The sequence below is a fragment of the Cetorhinus maximus genome, chromosome 12 (genome assembly GCF_964194155.1).
Source record: "Cetorhinus maximus chromosome 12, sCetMax3.hap1.1, whole genome shotgun sequence".
Taxonomy (NCBI): domain Eukaryota; kingdom Metazoa; phylum Chordata; class Chondrichthyes; order Lamniformes; family Cetorhinidae; genus Cetorhinus; species Cetorhinus maximus.
The window spans coordinates 30,249,283-30,270,130 of NC_135890.1; the positions used below are offsets into that span (position 1 = coordinate 30,249,283).

Below are 20,848 nucleotides of genomic sequence, written 5' to 3' on the forward strand. Positions count from 1 at the left end.
GTCCGAAGCCTCAACGAAGTCAAAGCTGCTGCGCGGAGATCTCCCACCTTCCGAGAGCTGCTTCACAGCGGAGCCAGGTGCATAAGGATCCATTCAGCATGCGATGCACGTGTTCCTCCAGGGTCTAGTAGCTGGAGGGCTCCATCATCATCTTCTCCTCAGATGTCCGCAATCTGAGCAAGGGCCTATAGGTAATTCCCGACTTCTGCACGTCACGCTTGTCCAAACGTGTCCTGGGCTGGCGTGTTTTCCTGCCGGCGTAACGGTAAATCTGGCATGGGAGGACAATTCCGGTCGGGCCTTGCTTTGCCTCCCATTAGCCGAATGCAAATCGGGTTCACGCCGGCCTCCAGTGGGGTTCGCGATCCGCCATTGCGGACATCATCAGATGATCCTGCTGAGATTTCACACCGGCGTGATGTCGATTTCTGCCCCTTCTGCTGAATTCTCCCCCAGCCCGCCCGCCATGGTGCCCACTGCCAACGGGAGCGGAAAATTCCAGCCAATGTTACTATTTGTGTCCCACTGGGGTTTGGTTTGGAACCTATTTTGTTTAATATCTTCATAAATATACCTTACCAAATAGGAGGCACAATGGTTTAATTTGTAGATTGTACAAGGCTTATGAAACCGATAGGCTCCAAAGCAGAACAGGATAAGCTACAGGGGGATTAGAACATATTTCAGAATTAAGCAGGTGACAGATGAAATTCAGCATGGAGAATTGCAAAGTACTTCACACTGTTAGGGGAAATACAGTAAGAATTTATTGAAAGGGAATTAATTACTCAAAATCTCCAGGCAGCCAGTGCTACCAAGCACATTAACAGTTTAAGGTTACCAGGTGAATCTTGCACAGCCATTAGGGACTGCAAACAACTGAAAGGTCTCGGGAGCCAGACTGGAGACAAAGGTTGAAAATAATATAGATTAAGTGTGCTCTTCAACAGATAAGGAAAGGCCAGATGGTTCCATCTTAGATTGGGGGAGAAATCTCTGCCTGGGTGTAGGGGGATGTGTGTACCTATATGTTGACAAGATTGCAATCTGAACCAATGTTCTTGTACGTGACCAGTAATGTATAAATATGCTGGATACTTATATTTTAGCAGAGTGCTGCCTCAAGCTGCTTGAGATGGTTCTCTCCTTGCAATTGCTCAAATAAACGATCGTAACCTGTACCTGAGCCTCCTGTGGTCCGTTTGTCAAAGCTACAACAACAACACCGAGACAAAAGACCCAGAACAGGGCTGTTATTCAAATGGAAAGAAAATAACACAAATGAAAAATGAGAGAGATCTGGGAGTCCTGAACAACAATAAATTGAATGCGTTGCAACAATGTTCAGTGGCATTAAGTGAAACAAATAAACAGTTGGGACGTATAAATAGATCAAAATTGAGCCAAAATTGTGCCACTTTTTATAAATCATTGGTGTGACTGCACTTACTGGATGCCACAGTGTAGAAAGGATATTGCAGTTATCTAGAGAAGACAGGAGAGGAAAACCAGCATTATTGAACGGGATTGAACTGTTCCAAGCAATTGTGTAACTTGGATAGGTTCTCACTGGAAAAAGAGAAGGTTCGATAGATCGTCTTCAGTAAATAGCTTTTTGAGATGTGGTATGTGAGTAATTTGAGACATGACGTACGATAGGTGCAACATACTTGGGAGGAACAGGAGGCTTTAAATCTATGCTTCCCAGAGTTTTCCACCACAATAGGGTTTTCCTCACCTCTATCATCCTAACAGGATAGCAGAGGCAAACAGGATGGACCCTAGCCTTTTTTTCATTTAGCAATTCCTATGTTCCTACATTCTTAATTTGTGGAGACAGGAAAGTCACTGGTGAGGTAACATGTTGGATCTGTGCAGGATAAGAGTTCCTCAGGGTAGTGTCTTTGGCCCAACCATCCTCAGCTGCTTCATCAATGACCTTCCTTCCATCATAAGGTCAGAAGTGAGGATGTTCGCTGATGATTGCACAATGTTCAGCACCGTTCACGACTCCTCAGATACTGAAGCTGTCCATGTCCAAATGCAGCAAGACCTGGACAATATCCAGGCTTGGGCTGACAAATGGTATCACATTCACACCACACAAGTGCCAGGAAATTACCATCTCCAACAAGACAGAATCTAACCATCTTGACATTCAATGGCATTACCATTGCTGAATCCCCCACTATTAACATCCTGCGCGTTAACATTGACCAGAAACTGAACTGGATTAGCCATATAAATATTGTGGCTACAAGAGAAGGTCGGAGTCTAGGAACCCTGCAAGTAACTGACCCCCAAAGCCTGTCCACCATCTACAAGGCACAAGTCAGCAGTGTGATGGAATACTCCCCACTTGCCTGAATGAGTGCAGCTCCAACAGCACAAGAATCTCAACACCTTCCAGGACAAAGAAGCCTGTTTGATTGTCACCCCATCCAGAAGCATTCACTCCCTCCACCACGGATACACAGTAGCAGCAGTGCGTACCATCTACAAGATGCACTGCAGGAATTCACCAAAACTCCTCAGACAGCACCTTCCAAACCTACAACTGCTACCATCTGGAAGGACAAGGCAGCAGATACATGGGAACACCTCCACCTGCAAGTTCCCCTCCAAGTCACTCACCATCCTGACTTGCAAATATACTGCCGTTCCTTCACTGTCACTGGATCAAAATCCTGGAACTCGCTCCCTAACAGCACCATTGGTGTACCTGCACCACATGGGCTGCAGCGGTTCAAGAAGGCAGCTCACCACCACCTTCTCAAAGGCAATTAGGGATGGGCAATAAATGCTGGCCCAGCCAGTGATACCCACATCCCTTGGATGAATAAAAACATGAATAAAATCTGAATCTAAGTGGCTTCACAGCAGCATGTTGATGCGCTGTAAGTGTTTACAAGAGTTTAAAAGATTACTTTTATTCTCTCTTGACAGCAGAGTGACAGTGTGAATCCTTTCACAAATTTCACCTCAAGCAAATTTTCCTCAAGGTACTGGTCATTGTCCATAGAATTGCTGGTACTGTAAAACTTATCTTCAGGTAACCACTATAGCCCATGGGTATATCACACTGATGGCAGGGAACTTACTATTTAGAATTGTTCAGCTTAATCTAAATTAGGCTTTTTAAAAATAAAATTCTGATTTTTCTCCCCCCTCCCCCAGAACAATTGCATTCATAGGCCTGAATATTTTGGAAGGCGGGGTTTCCCTACCCGTCATTTGAGGAGTCGGCGGGGAACACGCCCCCACTGACAACAAGTGCCCCGCAGCCATTTCACGCTCGAGGGGGCATTAGTTGGCTGCAGGCAGGACTTCTGCCCCTCACTCGAAATTCCCACCTTAGAGGGCTGCTGACCAATCTTGCAGCGACAGGAACTGCAGTGGACAGAAGAGGAAGTGCATCAATATGCAAGAGCCTAAGTCGCGGGAACACACAGCAAGGTAAGTTTTGGGGGTCCCAGAGCAGTGAAGGCCTGGGGGCGGTGGTGAAGAGTGGGCATTTGGGGTTCCGCGGGAGAGCCTGGGGGGCTGGGGGAGGACCAGCGGCCACCGGGTCTGGGAGGGGGTGGGGGCGCAAAGTCAGAAGGGGGCTTCTGATGGAGGCGCACCCCCCCGTCCCTCCTGAGCTCTAAGCCCGTTCATTTACAGGCTTCCCCCAAGCCAGGTAAATCTCCTCGCCAGCCTAAAAATTGAGGCTGAGCAGGAAACGACCTTTAACTGGCCAATAATTGGCCCCTTTAGGGCCTCAATTAGGGCAAGAGTGGACTGCCTGCCCAAGGTCTTGCCCACCCCAGTGTAAAATCGCTGTGAGGTCGGAGCAGGCCGGAACCCAGAGGGAATCCCGTTCCTAAAATTTCATGCTACCCTCCCCTAACTAAAAACCTGCCAGTGGAGGAGCATGAAATTCAGGCCATAGTCTTGTAAGAGCAATAGGTTCCTATCTTTCTTCAGAAGTTATGCCATACTATTCTCCAGTAACTTTCAGGTTATACATGTGAATATTAAGATAGTGCCAGAACACAAAGTACTATCCTGGGTAATAGTAATGATCCCAAATGACCTTGCTAAGGCCCAATAAGTTAAAATCCAAAGGTCAAAAAGTATCGCTGTTTGAAATAGGAAATTTAGTGATTCAATCAACTGCAATTCATTATGGACACTGAGCCTTTAACCACTGATTAAATTAAATTTTGTATTCATTACCAGTGTACACCATGGAGCTTTATTGAAGATAATAAGAGAGGATAGGTTTATATGGAGGAAAGATCTTTTTGACCTAGACTTACTAAGGCTGCACTTTATAACTAAACATAAATCAGGCTTTCAATATGTGCCCTTTTTAATGTCATGGCCTTGTCAGGATTTTTCTTTTTGCTTGTAGCTGCAATAATTATACGTAATTTTAAAAATTGCGCACAGATAATGTAGGACTGTTTTCTTTGACTTCATTCGGTGCTTGGATTGGAAACATGCATGAAGTGGAAACCCTTTCACCCCACCACTCCCCTGTGAATAACAATGTGTGACAAGAGGAAGGCTGGGTAAGCTCCACCCCTCATAGTGTCAGTGGAACCGGGGAGCAGGGTTTAATGAGCTGAGATGTGTGGCATGTCAGATAGGTACAAGGTAAAGCAGAGAAAATACCAGGAAGTTTTTGCTTTAAAAAGTATTCTTTTGTTGAAGCCTTCCAATCTAACATAACCACAAATGTTTACTAAATGGCTGAGTTCAAGATGATGTCCCATACATTATCACACCGTGGTGACTAGCACAAATAATATGTTATTTGGAGAAAGTATATTTGGTTTTAGGAGAGTAGCTACAGGGAACCATCATGCCCTAATGGTTCAGCTCTAGAGAATGGAAATAGTCTGCAGTAATTAAAATATCACTTTTACCTGATGTAGAAGAAATAACAGCTACTGATGCTACCTCAGAAAATAGGTCCTCACGTCAGCTGGAGCTATTAGCTAATACCAATTGATAATGCAGCGAGACATATACAAGCATTATTTGATCCTGGAAAATAGGACTTCAATTTCAGCTCTAATACTTTAACTTCTTTCCATTACTTTCTTTCCCAGGATGAAAAAAGGCTACAACCAAGTAACAGATGGAACAAAATATTGGAATGGACAGTTGTGGTCTTGGAATAATCCTAATTCCAGCTTTCTGAACAGCTATTAACTGAGTTTGTGGGCCATTTCACAATGGGGAAAGGATGTTGCCGTAAATAGAGGTGAGTGGGACCAGCACTAAACCATTAACCAATCTTGGTTTTTACCACATTTCTGAATTTTGTTCTTGTGCTAAAGCAAGTCTATGAAAATTAGTTCAAGAAATGTCAGGAATTCTGCTCATAGGGTAATTAGAATGAACATGTGCGAGACTGCATGTGTACAGGCCAGATGGAGGAGGGATAAATAGGAAGATTTGCTTACATTCATATCTCCAAATTATATGCATGAGGAGCAAACAGAAATTTTATGCTTGATCACAGAACTGACAGAAATGAATAATATGTACAAATTTTCATGCCCCCGCCCTCAACACAATTGCAACAGCTATTTCTGGCTCATGAGGAGTTTGGAGAGAATGAAACTTAGGAGTTTAGGACAAATTGCCCCAAGCAATAGATCTACCACACCAGATGCAACTATCTGAACTTCACTTGTAAACAATGAATCATCAGGGAGATTGTGAATGAGGTGTGCCATCTATCTGAAAGTCAATTAACCTAGTCCACACAATAATATTCTTATCTTTGTCCTAAATTTTTCTTTTACTGGTTTGAATCTCTAGTTCTACTTTAACTATCTCATTTAAAGCAATTTTCAGGTTTAATTTTAATCGTGCAAAATATCCTCAGTCTTTATAGTCAAATTCCTTTTAATGCTGAAAAGCCCAAGATTCTCCAATATTTCATCAGCGCCCAGACATTCAATACTAGGGAGCAGCCTCATGACTCTGGTCTGCATTGTCTCCAATGCTTCATTGGGCAGAATTTTCTGCCTACTGGGCGGGTGGGCCCGACCCAATCTCCGGCGGGCAGGGAGCCGATCCCCATCGCAGAAGCGGGCCCCACCACCATTTTAAGTCAGGGGGCCAATTAAGGCCCGCCCAGCGTGACGCCCGCCGGGAAGCGCTATGTGCTTCCTGTGCGGGTGGGGAGGGATTCCCCAAATGTGAGAGTGCGCTCTTTCGCGCATGCGCACTAAAGAGCGCACATCTCCCTGAGGCTAAGTGCTGCCTCAGGGAGATCGCTGAAAGTTGTACAAAGATTAAAAATAGAAAAATTTAAAAATCCTTAACATGTCCCCCTCATGTGACAATGAGATGGGACATGTTAATAAATTTCACTAAAACTTTATTAAAGATTTTTAAACCCGACATGAAACCTCATCCCGCCGGTGGATGAGGTTTCATGTTTTTTCAGAAGCCCGCTGGGGCTCCTGGCCTGCCCGCCAACCTTAAAGTTGGACAGGCAGGTCCTTTAATTGTTTTAATTATCCTGTCAATGGCCTCAATTGGCCATTGACAGGTCGGCGGGCGGACAGCTGATTTCACTGTCCGCCCGCCTTCCTGAAGATTTAAATGGGGCGGGATGACGTCGGGGGTTCCCCCCAACGTCATCCTGCGTCATTTTGTGCGTCGGTGAGTGGGCCCCGCACCCTGCTCGCTGACAGCAAAATTCAGCCCATTGTCTTATCTAGATGACCAGAAATGGTCAGAACACTCAAAATGTGGTCTGACCTGAGCACTGCCCAGTTTGATTGTGCTTCCTCCGACTTCCACCATTCTGACAATATAGCTCAACTTCTAATGGCATGCAGATCGCTGCGCTACACTAGTTGGACATGTTGACCACAGAATCTACCAAGACACGTAGCTCTCTGTCAACTTCATCTTTAGCTATTTCAACACTATTCATGGAATGCATATGTAGCCTATTTTTCCTCCATATGCACAGCACTTGTCCAGCAGAAATTTTGTGTGACACTTTTTTGTGCATTTACATATGTTATAAAATTCATTCTGTAATTTAGCTACCTCACCAAGCCTCAGTGCTCCTGCAAACTCTAAACCAACTATTTACATTTAGTTCCACACATTAGCTAGGAACAGTGTAGTCCTGACACCAAGGCTCCTTTGGCAGCAACTTCTAAACCCACAACCTCTACCATCCAGAAGGACAAAGGGGGCAGATACATGGGAACACCACCACCTGGAAGTTCCCCTCCAAGCCACTCAGCACCCTGATTTGGAAACGTATTGCAGTTCCTTCACGGTCGCTGGGTCAAAATCCTGGAACTCCTTCCCTACCAGCACTGTGGGTGTACCTACACCACATGGAGTGCAGTGGTTCAAGGAGGCAGCTCAGCACCACCTTTTCAAGGGCAATTAGGGATGGGCAATCAATGCTGGACTAGCCAGCGATGCCCACATCCCGTAAAATGATTTTTTTTAAATTGCTGGGATATCTCAATTACTGCTTGGCCTCATTTCAACATAACTGTGCTGACAAACCTCTGACTAATAGTTTACATCTATACGTTATAGTTGGTATTTTGCATTTTTTCAATCTTTACTGTACAGCTCATGTATTCACACATAATGGGATTGAAATCAGATTGATGAGTAAATTGTCTGTGTTTGTTTCCTTCACTTTTTTGAAATATAAGAACCTTATTTGCCAATTTCCAATTTACTGGCACCTTCCCAGCATCCAGTAACTCAATTATGGCACTTGGCATGCCTCATAAATCCCCTCCATAGCTTATCTTGGAGTTCTGGGATAAATACTATCTCTGTGGATGTATTAGACTTGATTTGGTTTTGACCCCCTTTAACCTGCCTATTGTGCCCTAAGCAAATACTCTACCCTATCATGTCTATTTGGGGAGAATATGCTGCTGATATCTAGCCCTGTAAATACTTGGAGGGAGAACATTCCATCAAGTTAAATATAGCGCAGTTGCTTGAAGGAAATGGGTGGATGCCTTGCTGTAGGTATGGGATCTGAGGTGCAACAGTGGTGACAACCATTGGATATAACCATACATATGGGTAGACCAGGGCACTTGAGTTGATATTGAGATTGCAATAGATGCTTGTTAGTCAAGGAAAGGCTTACAATAGGATGCTGTGGAAAGTAAGCAAAATTATGTTAGCATTCACGTCTGAGGCCTCATCGGGGATTTGAATAAGCAGTAACAAGGCATGAAAGATAAAGGTGTGTTAGTCACCAGACGAGCCACTGCAAATAAATATGCGAGGGTCATCGTTTTCTGATGTGCTCTTCAAGCGGTTACTATAAGTGTGTATAAATAAAGGAAATGCAGCAGAAGTTTTACCGATTATTAGGAAGTGTTTGAAAATTAAAGCGCATGATATCAAAACAAATGTAGCTGATAGAGATGGCTCATAAAGAATAAGGCTAAACAGGTATAAAAACAAAAAACTACTGCGGATGCTGGAAATCCAAAACAAAAACAGAATTACCTGGAAAAACTCAGCAGGTCTGGCAGCATCGGCGGAGAAGAAAAGAGTTGACGTTTCGAGTCCTCATGACCCTTCAACAGAACTAAGTAAAAATAGGAGAGGGGCGAAATATAAGCTGGTTTGAGGTGGTGGGGCGGGGAGGTGGGGGGAGAGAAGTTGAGTGGTGGGGGGGGTGGTTGTAGGGACAAGCAAGCTGTGATAGGAGCAAACTGGAGGAACAGCACCTCATCTTCCGACTAAGCACTTTACAGCCTTCCGGGCTGAATATTGAATTCAACAACTTTAGATCTTGAACTCCCTCCTCCATCCCCACCCCCTTTCTGTCTCTTCCCCCTCCTTTTTGTTTTTTCCAATAATTTATATAGATTTTTCTTTTCCCACCTATTTCCATTATTTTTAAATCTATACCTGTAATGCCCTGTCAGTCTTTCCACCCCACCCCCACTAGAGCTGTACCTTGAGTGTCCTGCCATCCATTCTTAATTAGCACATTCTCTTAGATAATATCACCACCTTCAACACCTCTTTGTTCCTTTATCTGTGACATCTTTTGATTATCTGCTCCTATCACTGTTTGCTTGTCCCTACAACCACCGCCCCCCCCCACCCCCAACTTCTCTCCCCCCACCCCAAACCAGCTTATATTTCACCCCTCTCCTATTTTTACTTAGTTCTGTTGAAGGGTCATGAGGACTCGAAACCTCAACTCTTTTCTTCTCCGCCGATGCTGCCAGACCTGCTGAGTTTTTCCAGGTAATTCTGTTTTTGTTAAGGTTAAACAGGTGTTTTTTTTTTCCCAAGTAGTCAGGATGTGAGTGGAGCAGTTCTCCAGGGATCTGCGGCTTCATCTATTTTTCATTCAATTGTATGATTTGGATACAGGCACAAGAGGAATTTAAGGTACTGAAGCTTATCAATATTAAGTTAGGGGCCATGATATACTGCAAGCAAGGCCATAATAAATTGGAGGAGCACAGACCAAGTAGCAGAATTAAGGTTTCACATTCAGTTCAATACAACAAAATATGAAGTAGCACATTTTGGGAAGGAGAACAATGAAAGTAAATATATTTACAGAGATCTGGAATGCACGTAAATACATCTTTAGAAAGTGGGACTGTAAATAGAAAGGACCATGAACAGGTAAGCAAGATTTCCCAAGCCCTGGGAAACCCACACAGCAACTGTTTAAACCAGGCTACCAACTAGATTATGGAAGCCTGGTTAAACACTAATGAAGTGTGCCACCTCCCCAGAATAGGACATTTGCACGGAACATTACCCACTGACATAAATAATGGCAGCAAGTGTGTATGCAGCAGCATGGGACAAGTTAGTCATGTTTTAGACCCCGAGATCCTCAGCAACCTCTTCCGACTGTCGCGATGGGTTAATACCAAGGCCAAAGACTCTGTCATTTAAAAAGGAATTAGTTAAGTATAAATGAAGCATTTTGAAGGATATGAGGCAAGAGCAGGAAAATGGATTAGAATAGGCAGTTCCAAGTGATGAGCTAAAACTGGCACAGGCACAGTAAAGTCATTAATAGAATATTTTGTTTAGTTTTCGAGTGCCTTACTTTAGGAAGCATGTCAGGCCATGAAGAAAGAGCAGAAAGGAATCATTATGAGAGCAGGGCTGAAAGACTAGTTATGAGGAAAGACAAAGGAGACAGGCTTTTTTCAATGGAGTAAGGGGATATCTGAAATAAGTAGTCAAAATAGGAGGGGTTTTGATTAGGCAAATTGAGAAAAAATATTTCCACTGGTCAGCAAGTTGATAAATTAAAAGCCATACATTTAAGCATCAATGAAGGAGAGAGGTCATAGTTTTTTTCATGTAGACATTTTTTAAGAGCACGTAATAGTTCACCAGAAACAATGGTGGAAGCAGAAAGGATGCACACTGCTTTTAGAGGCTGAGCCTACAGCTATTTGTTCAATTAAAGCTCCCCTATGCATACCAATGCTGGAAAATATCTTCTGAAATGTCCTCTTAAGGTCTTGGAATCCATTCCAAATGGTTGTCTGTTAGCACTGTTAAACACTGGCCTTGATGGCTTCTTGTAGAGATTCCGGTGTCCAAACCATCGCAGCAGCAGCTGCAAGCAAAGTTCCTACTGCTGTTCACAGCTATGCAAAGTTAGCTGGTTAGAACACACCTGGACTGCTGCAAGCAGCTCTGGGCACCACACCTTTGAAAGTATATGGTCACCTTGGGTGGGGTACAGTGTAGTTTTACCAAAATGACACATAGATTCCAAGGATTAAATTACAAAGTCAGATTTCACGAACTAGGATTATATTCCCAGGAATTCAGAAAGTTAAAGTGTGATTTGGTCAAAGTTTTCACAACATTATGGGGAACTAATAGGATGGATATAGAGAAAGTAGATCTGCTGGTTGGGCAGTCTGGAATTACAGGGCATTCCATTAAAAATAAGAGCCAGATCTTTCAGAATGAAATTGGAAACATGTTCTTCACACAAAGGGTGGTAGAAGTTTAGAACGCTCTTCCATAAACAGCAATTGACGCAAGGTCAATTGTTAATTTTATATCCGAGCTTGATAGATTTTATTAACCAAAAGTATTAAAGCAATTGTGGGTAAAGGTGGGTTCATGCGGTTATGTCACAAATTAGCCATCATCACACTGCATCGTGGAACAGGCTCAAGGGACAAAATGGCCTAGATGTTTCCTGATCAGACTGCAACCTCTGAACTGATAAATAGCAGTTTGTTTGAAATCAAAATAGCGAAGTTTCAGTATCTGTTTCCATCAGTCTCCACCCACACATCAGCCCATCTTCTATCAAAACTACTTGTCTTCCTTACATCCAGGCTTGACTATTCTAATGTGCTCTCGGCTGGCTTTCCAGCCTCCATAAATTTCAAGCTGTTACAAAATTCTGGTGCTCGTAACTGATCCCACGCAAAATCTCACTCACCTATCACCCAGGTGTTCACAAGCCTACAGCTGGAATTTTCCGCCCCCATTGGCGTCGGGCATCATGGCGGGCGTGAGCGGCCAATATACCGAGTAGGCCAAAAATTGGTTTTACACCTTTGTGAAACCAGTTTGTGATCGTCCGCTACGCCCGTCAATGGCGGGCCATGTTTCCCGCCACCAGATGTCAGGAACGTCATTTTAATATCTAATTATAGGCTCTGCTCACCTCAATCATCCACCCATGCTGGATCATCCAGGCACGTTGGTGTGCATGAACATAAGCGACATGCACCTGGCGAGCTGCACTTCACTCGGGACTTCAAGATTTGTTTGCCTACCTTTCTTCGGGCAGCTCGCGGTCATTAGCACCAGGCTTCGCAGGCAGCACCACATCACTTTTAGGGGGGCTCAAGGGCAGGTCTTTACCTACCAGGCAGCCGTAAGGTGGCTATTCAACAGCTGCAGGGCTAGGGCTTTCTTGGGAAAGAGGGAGAACTGGCCTCACGCAAGGGAAGAGGCTGCAGAATGAGGGCTGCACTGAGGGGAAAGAGGGTATTCCAGGGTGTGTGTGGGAGCACATGTTTATCTGTGCAAGTGGCATCAAGATGGTGAGGGCTGAGGAGGCAGTCTCCAGAGGAGATGAGGCCAGATGGAGATGTGAGGGTGTGTGTGAAACACAGTGGTGATGTCCCTTGAGCTGACAGTGAGTGAGATGCCAGTGAATGTGATAGCCTTGTGAGTGTGTGAGTTGAGAGTGATGAGATGGTTGCCTTACCCTGGCGGCATGGGTGAGATCATTCATCCGTTTTCTGCACTGGATGGCCGACCTCCTGTGTGCAGCATTGGCACTGACCACCTCTGCCACCGGCTCCCAAGCTGGGATGGTGAGACTGATGGACCTCCTGCAGCCAGAGTTGGGGGTAGAGGGCATTGCAGCGGTGTTCAGAAGGCATCCCAGGGGTGCGTCACTGAATCGGGGGGGCTGCACTCTTCTTGGCTTTTGGGGCCATGTCTTCACCGGTGCACTCCTGGGCTGCAAGTATGAGAAGTGGGCAGGCCTCTGCAGTTAAAATATGGCACCCTGTATGAGGAAGCAGCGAGGTAACGGCATGGTGGGCAAATCGGAGACTGCCTGCCAGCAAGACGGCATGTTTCCGGTGGCCGTATAATTAATGAGGGAATGAGATGATACGGTGCGAAAAGCCGCCATTGCGGCCGGCAGGTAAAATGTCCTTCTTCCCACCCACTACTACGCTTAGTGCAAATTTGGGACGATTCCACCCTACATTTGCTCCGAATATCCCAGCACCTGCAATTTAAAGTTCTCATCTTGATGTTCAAATCACTATGGCCACAGTCCTCCCGATCACAGTAACCATCTTCAGCCACCAGAAATCCTGGCATCCTCCGACTCTGCCTCTTTACATGACTGCCCCACTCATTTTGCCTCACTTTCTTGGCCTTAAGCTCTAGAATTGCCTTCCCAAACCTCTCCAACTCCCCCACCTCCTTGGACACCCTCCTTAAGTCTCACCTCTCCAAAGCTTTTAGTCACTCTCCAGATATCCCTATCTTTGGGTCAGTGTCAATTTTTGTCTGATTGCACCTCTGTACAATGCCTGGTGTTTTGGTTCTTCTCTGTTAAAAGCTCTGCATAAACACAAAATACTATATTTAAAATATCAGGGAATAGAAGGAGAGAAACAAACAAGTGGGAAGAGAACTGAGATCACAGACAGCAGAAGTAACTTTCCAGAGGGGACAAGCCATGGATCTACTGAAGTGAGATTGAATATCAAAGTTACACTTTCAAACACAACACGTGAGCTGCTTAAACAGAACACACCAACTTTAAATTAGACAACGAAATAAGCAAAACGTAACTTCTGATGACTCGATGCTTTTGTATGCCACAGAGGTGACAGGTATGCCTTTAAAAAGGATTATAACCATGTTGCACTTTCACCGTTGTCAACACCTCAGTAGTTCTGCAAAGCCTGCAATATTGAACAGAATGCGAAGTACCAGAAAACAAGACTCAGTTGATCCAAAGATCTACTTTTTTTAATGAAAGTCATTATTTTACACAGACGCTGGATAAAGTCTCTTACATGGAGGGACTAATAAAATCCAAGATTTTCCCTTCAAGCACAGGGGAGAATGCTTTGCAACCATGAAAGAATCCCCCCAGGGCACTACGAGCACGGGCAGATGATCCCAGGGGAAATGAAAGTAAGTTGTCTTTCAACATTTGCCTTCAGTATATACATCAAAAAAAATCAACAAGAATATATATTTCTCGGCACGGTGAGAGACGGTGCAGTGTCTAGATTATATAAAAGGGGCACTGTCAATCTTTTGGGAGATTTTAGGCGGTGCATTCCTAAAAAAAACCAGCAACAAGCTGTTTCAAAAACAGAGTTTTCCAGCTGCGGGAGGTGGTGACGTAGTGATATGGTCACTAGACTAGTATTCCAGAGACCCAGGGGACCTGCGGCAGATGATGAAATTTGAACTCAATAAAAATCTGGAAAATAAAAGGGAAGGAATTCTGCTGTCCTTACCTGGTCTGGCCTACATGTGACTCCAGACCCTCTGAACAAGGGCAACGGGGCAATTAGGGATGGGAAATAAATGAACGAGTTAAAAAAGAAAATCCACCCCCTGCAAGCCAGCAGCATCATTCTGCCTGTCTCAAAAGTGGATTTTGCCACCCTCTCCCCACCTGCCACACATGGATCCCTGGAACTGTTGCCACCTGTGGATCCCAATCACCTGCTGCCATTCCATTTAAAAGTAGATTTTCAACACAGAGAACACAGTTTAGCTATGCCTCCCTGCAGGTTCTCCTCCAGGAATGCCAGGAGGTCCCGTTTCCCAGCAATGGCGGCAGGAGACCCTGGATGGAGATTGCTGCAGAGCTTAGCAGCCATGGGGTCCACAAGCGAGACTGGATCCAATGCCGCAAAAGAGTCAATAACCTCCTGCACTCTGCAAGGGTAAGTGACATGGTGTAGTTAATGCAAAGTGGCACTCCTGATGGCATCAAGCATTGTAAATGCATGAGTGGAGAGGTATGCCAGGCAGGAGATTGGATTCTAGGCTTCAGCACCAGATGGAAAATGTGGGCTGAATGTGTGGGAGCCAGTTCACACTTTGAAAGTTGTACCAGTTGCAGGGGAGTGCGTGTGGAACATCACAAATGAGGTGACATTAGCTGTCACAGGCCTGCATGCTCTTAAAAGTGATTTGTTGTCCACTGAGATGGATATTGTATCCTTCTGCCTGGCAGCAGGACAAAAGAGCGCATAACATTATGGAGCACTCAAAGACTGGTGGGTGGTGTCCCTGACATTGCATGTTGACCCCTGCAGAGGAGGGGGCTGTCAGCCTGGCTGGGGAGCAGAACGGAAACTCAACTGCAGATGACGAGGCCAGAGGGTCAAGACACCAGAGTAAAGATGACTCCAGGCTGGTGTTGAGAACCGGATATACAGGGGATATTCCACTGAGTAAAGGGATTGTGCATTCCCACAAGCCAATTCTTTGTGTTCTCCACCACAGGTCCTAACAGTTAGGGGACACATTGCCCACAGTCTGCAGCAGTTCTGGCTGCTTGGCTCTCAGGGTTTGTGAATCTCAAAAAATCATTGGCTCTTTGGAACACGTCATTGATGAACTCCCTTATGCATATGCGTGGCTGACTGGGAGATGCCACACGTTCGCCACCCCGATGACCTTTAAGGTGAATGGCACAGGGTTGCCTCCTATTCAACAGGGCCATAGGTCTTCCTGTAGCAGCTGACGTAGGTCAGTGACTGACTATCATGATATCCTTAGAAGTCTTTGACATTGCCTCTCTGACATTTGCAGGTAGTTAAGCCGCGTGCGGTATAACTGGTTACCCACCAATGCTCAGCCTTGCACTGGTCCCTGGTTGCCAGCACCCTGAGCTGCCTGACGCTCTGCTGCTGCCCCTTGTTGTCCTTCTGGCCTTTGCTGCACCTGGCCCTGGGCCATCCTCTGCCAGTTTCTCTCCTCCTCTGCCACAGCATCAAAAAGCACTAGGTGTTCGAGACCCATCCTGTCTACCTGCAGTGAACCGCGACAAAGATCTGGTCAGCACAGTCTATTTGGCCATCCTTCCTGTTAGGAAATAGAGGCAGTTTAAGTAAGTTATATTTGTATTTGTGGGTGTCGGGAATGAGTTCTAGCTTTGAAGTTTAAGTTTGATTTGTATTTCTGTACTTGCGTGTTTAGAAAAGGTCAAGTTGAGTTTTAGTTTCACTTTCAAAGGTGCCTGCATTTCTAACAAGTTTTACAACTCCTAAAGAGAAGTTAAGCAAACAAAGGTAGAAAAAAAACTGTGCCATTGCCTAGCAACAGGGATCCAGAGAAGCAGGCCCCACCCACACACACACCCACACACACAGAAAAACTAAAGAGACAGCAGTTTTGAGTTGGTTTGAAGACAGTTGCCAGGATAGACTGGAGCAAAGGGACAGAAAGGAAGTTCCAAGCTAAAGAGAAATGTCAATCAGGGAGATCGGCTGTAAATGTAAAAAAGCTAAAAATAGAAAAATAAAATTTCCCTTACAAGTCCCCTCATGTGACACTGTCATGAGTTGGAACATGTCCATAATTTTTACAAAAACTTTATTAAAACTTTTAAAAACCTACATGAAACCTCATCCTTCCCATGGATGAGGTTTCATGCTTTTTCTGAAGCCCGCCAGTGCTCCTGGCCTGCCCACCAACCTTAAGGTTGGACGGGCAGGTCCACTAATTAGCTTAATGACTCTGTCAGTGGCCTCAATTGGCCATTGACAGGTCAGCGGGCGCACAGCTGATTTTGCTGCGCCCCCTCCTACCGGAAAATTTAAATGGGGCAGGGTGACATCGGGAGTTCCACCCAACATCACTGCGCATCATTTTACGCATCGGCGAGTGCCCCCTCACCCGGGGGAAAATCCTGCCCAGTGAGACTGGTTGGCTCATGGTATGACATCCATCAAGCTGGGTTTCACTCTGGGATCAGGCTTGTCCAATAGTAACATCAGCTGGGATCATAACATTACTGACTTAATGACTGTGGATCAACGGGGAGCCCACCTACGGGCATCGATCACAAAACTATGCATCTTTCCATATTTTTGTATACCAACACGTATAGAGTCATTGTTTTGTCTTCTAATTTTCCCCCTCTTCTTTTCTTCCCTTCCTTTCCTTAAAAGTGAGTCATTCTGGGGTCCATTTCCAGGGACAACAGTTCTTCAATTTCCTCCAGTTAAACTCTAGGAAGACTGGAACTACACTTTTTGCACTCTGACACAAGCTCTGTAACATTGTCACTAATTTCCTCCCCCTCCATAGCCAGTGCATGGTTTGGACCAGACTGTGCCATCATATTTGACACTAAGCTGAGCTTCCAATCCAATATTCTCACAATCACAAAGACCACCTACATTGACCTTCACCCCTGCCTCAACTCATCTACTGTTGAAACACTCATCCATGTCTTTGTCACATTTAGGCTTTACTATTCCAATGCTCTTCTGATTACCACCTCTCCCCCCACCCCTGCCCTCACCCACCCCCACCAACCTCCACCCTCTAAAACTCTGCTGCCAGTGCTCTAGCCCACACCAGGTCCAGCTCACCAATCACCTCTGTGCTCACTGACCTTTATGCGTCCATGGCCTCCACCTTTTCAAATTTAGGATCTCACTGTTATATTTAAATTGCTTTGTGGCCTCACTCCTCCTCACCTTAGTGAACTTTTCCAGCCCCATAACCCTCAAAAACGCTGTGGGTGGAATTTTCCATTCTGGGACTACGTCCCATGGTGGGGGCGAGAAAGGGGAGAGCTACCTGCCATGGAGGCCTGCGGGAGTTCACGCCATGTCGTGCGACGCAGACCTAATTAATTATGCAGTCGGGAGTTTCCTGATATTTGCGTGGTTGGTGGGGTGGCGGGGGGGGTGCGGTGGGCGGGACGCTGGATGGCTCCTGCTCCGCCATCATATCCGGAAGTCATCTTTAAAAGGTGCCTGGACATCAACTGACCCACAGTTGAAGATAGGTGGTCCACCTCCTGGAAAGCCCTGAAGATAGAAGGTCCACCTGGTTGATGCTCCACCCACCCACTGCTGCATGTGATGTTCCAGGGTCCATGGTAGCTGGAGGCCTCCATCTTCCACCCTGAACTCCGGAGGCTGCCCCAGGCCTCTTCGGCTAAGTGCCGACATCTCCACAATACGTTGGCCCAAATGTGTTCTGGACTGGCATGATATCCCGCTGGCAGCGTGGACAATTGGATGGGGCAGAGGGGGCGGGGGGAGCATTCTAGTCGGGCCTTCGTCTGTATCCCATTAACGGGATCCAAAACGTTTTCAACCCGGTCTCTGGTGGCAATGGCGACCCCCTCAATGACAGGCGGGAGCGGAGGATCCCACCGTCGTAAACTGATTCTTCAGCTCCCGCCACATTGCCCCACCTGCCCTCTATTAAACCCACTGCGGGGGCAGGGGCTGGGAGGACCCTAACATTCCATCCTGTGTTCCTCCAACTTTGACCTCTTTGCAACTTATGATATCAATACTGAAAATGTCCACATCCCTCTTGCAAACACCAGTGGACCTGAGATGAAGTCGGTCCAGTGGCCTTGAAGCATCCTCAAGTTCTCCATATGTTAGATCCTTTGGAACGTGCCCACCTTCCATTCAATATGGATGAACAAGTCACCAGCAGCGCCCATGTTTCAGAAAAGCTATTCGACTTGATTACTCATAGACGGGCAATAATGATGAACATGTGGAATTATAAACAGAGTGACTTCATGCTTAGGGTTTGAGTATTATTGTGAGGAGAACAACCTAAACAAAGAATTGGGATTAATAACAGGAGGGCTACTTATGACCAACAGTCATGCTGCAAATAAAATTTAATTCTGTTACTGAGAAAATTTTAAAAATTAAAATATCATCTCATGGTTTGGTATTATCAAATATAAAAATGTCAGAAGCTACGACAGCAAGAAGAATATCGGATATTAATGAGAAACTCATCCTGTCCTGCAGAAGCTGTTATTCAACATCCACCAAACTTTTCACCTCCCCAACAAAACAGAAAATGCATTGTCCCCCACCTCCTCTGGGGACCTGGAAGCTGATTGGAAACTCCCCAGTTGCTGCCTCCAACAACAGGCCTTAATAAGCCTTTAATTGGTTTAGCTGACAATCGCCACTTGTGATTGGGTAGCCCTGCCCGCACCCCATCCCCACCCCCAACTCCTGCCCCATCCTGCCCAACCACCCCAATTCCTGCCTTTGGAAAAGTGGTCTAGGGGCGAGATGGAGGTGGGGAACCAGCAGGCTGGCCAGTGGTGTGAAATTTCGTGCCTGCCTGTCTACGTTCCCTCCCCTTTCGGAGCCTAAAAATTCAACCCAGGGATGGCAAAAGTACAAAATTAATCTCAGTTCTGTTTTGGGCACAGACCAGGAAGGAGCTTTGCTGAAAAAAAGTCACCTATCAGTGGCCCCACAAGAGCTTGTCCAAAACATGCATGATTGTTGAGACTTTTTTAATGTTGCACAGACTGTCCAATGAGGAAAACATGACATTTTTGTAGAGGAGTTCTGCCAATAGCAGTTCTTAAGATTATCTTTTTTTTTAATGAGCAGGGAGTATTTTCTTGCAGGTAACCTGACTAGCAACAACAATAAAAATCAATCCCATAGGCACAGGAACAAAACTAAAACAAAAATCCAGAAAAAAGCATCAGGATTCCAAACTGCATTAGCTAAACATCGTCAGGATTTTGGTTGCTATATCCTGATTCATGAACTATGCGATAACAAAAACTATATTATGTTCATCAGGCCGCCTCATACTTCAGGCTTGAATGGCACTCATTGATCGAGCAGAGACAGGCACGTCACACAGATTGGCTTGTCACAGGTCTCTGCACAAGTCTGGCAGATGAAATATGAGGAAAATCACTTCACACAAAGTCAATCAGGTTCAAAGGTCAGGCACTGCCAGCATTCCATCCGAGAGCTATGAGATGTGGCAGAGCACTGGGTCACTGGAAAATGCAATTATTACTAACAATGATCTGGGAGTGTACAGCTCCTTCAGATATTTTCACTTCCATGATCCTAATGGATTTCTACTTCAGTAATTTATATGGGAAACCACCATTAATGGATAATCCATTGGATGTTAAAATGATTGGAGATACAAGAGCTAAATAAGACGCCAGCATTTATTTTCAATGGATCAATACTGCACAAAATAAACTGACTATTTACTAGCAGTCAATTATCTTATCTCGGTAGTTAGTGATTTTGTTACTGTCATAAATCTTCCATTCTGGCTGTTACCATGCACCATTTCTGTGCACTTATTTCACTTATAGGCCCCGTTAAAAACAAAATGGAGCAACACTATGCCCTTGCATTCTATATCATGATAAAACAATAGATTCTATGGGAGTGATTTCAAGGTTCCAATGTTCTGTGAATCACTAACAATATTAGTTTTGAAATCAATCCATTATCCTCCATGCAGCAGATGCTGTGCGCTCTTGTCACAGTATCTTCTGTCTGTTTGAAATTCCATCTGCATTCATACCCATTGATATTAATTGCACAATATATCACAGAAAGGCTCATGCACTTGCATTCTTAGTAAGCTGCAATTCCCCACAGAGAGCTCTTGGTCTAAAGCCAGTCCATCAAATCAAGGTTTAAATTGGCTGCCAGGCATTTTCTATGTAGGATGGGAGAAGAGGAGCAATAAAAAAAATAGACAAGATAATCAAGGCTGCTATGGCTATTGACTAGCCTGAGACAGGAGCACAGCACACCCTAGAATCTTCAAGGTTTCCCTCGGACCCCCAAAAACTCTCTGGTCTGCAGAGAGCAAGCTTGACTTCCAGTCCCTTGCCAGGTGCATGGAGAAGAAATTAAGTTTGGGGGGCTAGCAACAGTCTGGATGCCTAGCCCAGGCATAGGTACACTCCCTCCCATATTAAGACCCCTGAAAAACCCTGGGCAGCTTAATAGCACCTGATCAAATGGGATTCTACCAGCTTTTCTTCACCTAGACCCAATAAACAGCATCCCAGAATCTACAGAAAAGGAGCAGAAAAAACGGAAAGGGGGAAATGGGGATTGGATTCAAATAAATTCAACGCATCAGAAACAACAGAAATACCAATCAATTGGTTTCAGATGTACAGAACTGACTGGCAGATTGTTTTTGAAAAGCGATCCTACATTTAATAATTAACTGTGCTTGGACCGATCAATACAGACACCGTAACAACAAAGTCTTAGTTAATACTGAAAAGTAGGTCATTGCTGCATTGATGGATGAC

At 45.1% G+C, this 20,848-nt stretch overlaps 1 protein-coding gene across 2 annotated transcripts in view; it reads right to left on the bottom strand.

Moving 5' to 3' along the window:
• LOC144687340 (voltage-dependent calcium channel subunit alpha-2/delta-1-like) overlaps positions 1–20,848 on the bottom strand; it is a 693,974-nt gene that overhangs the window by 472,571 nt on the left and 200,555 nt on the right. The window lies entirely within an intron of this gene.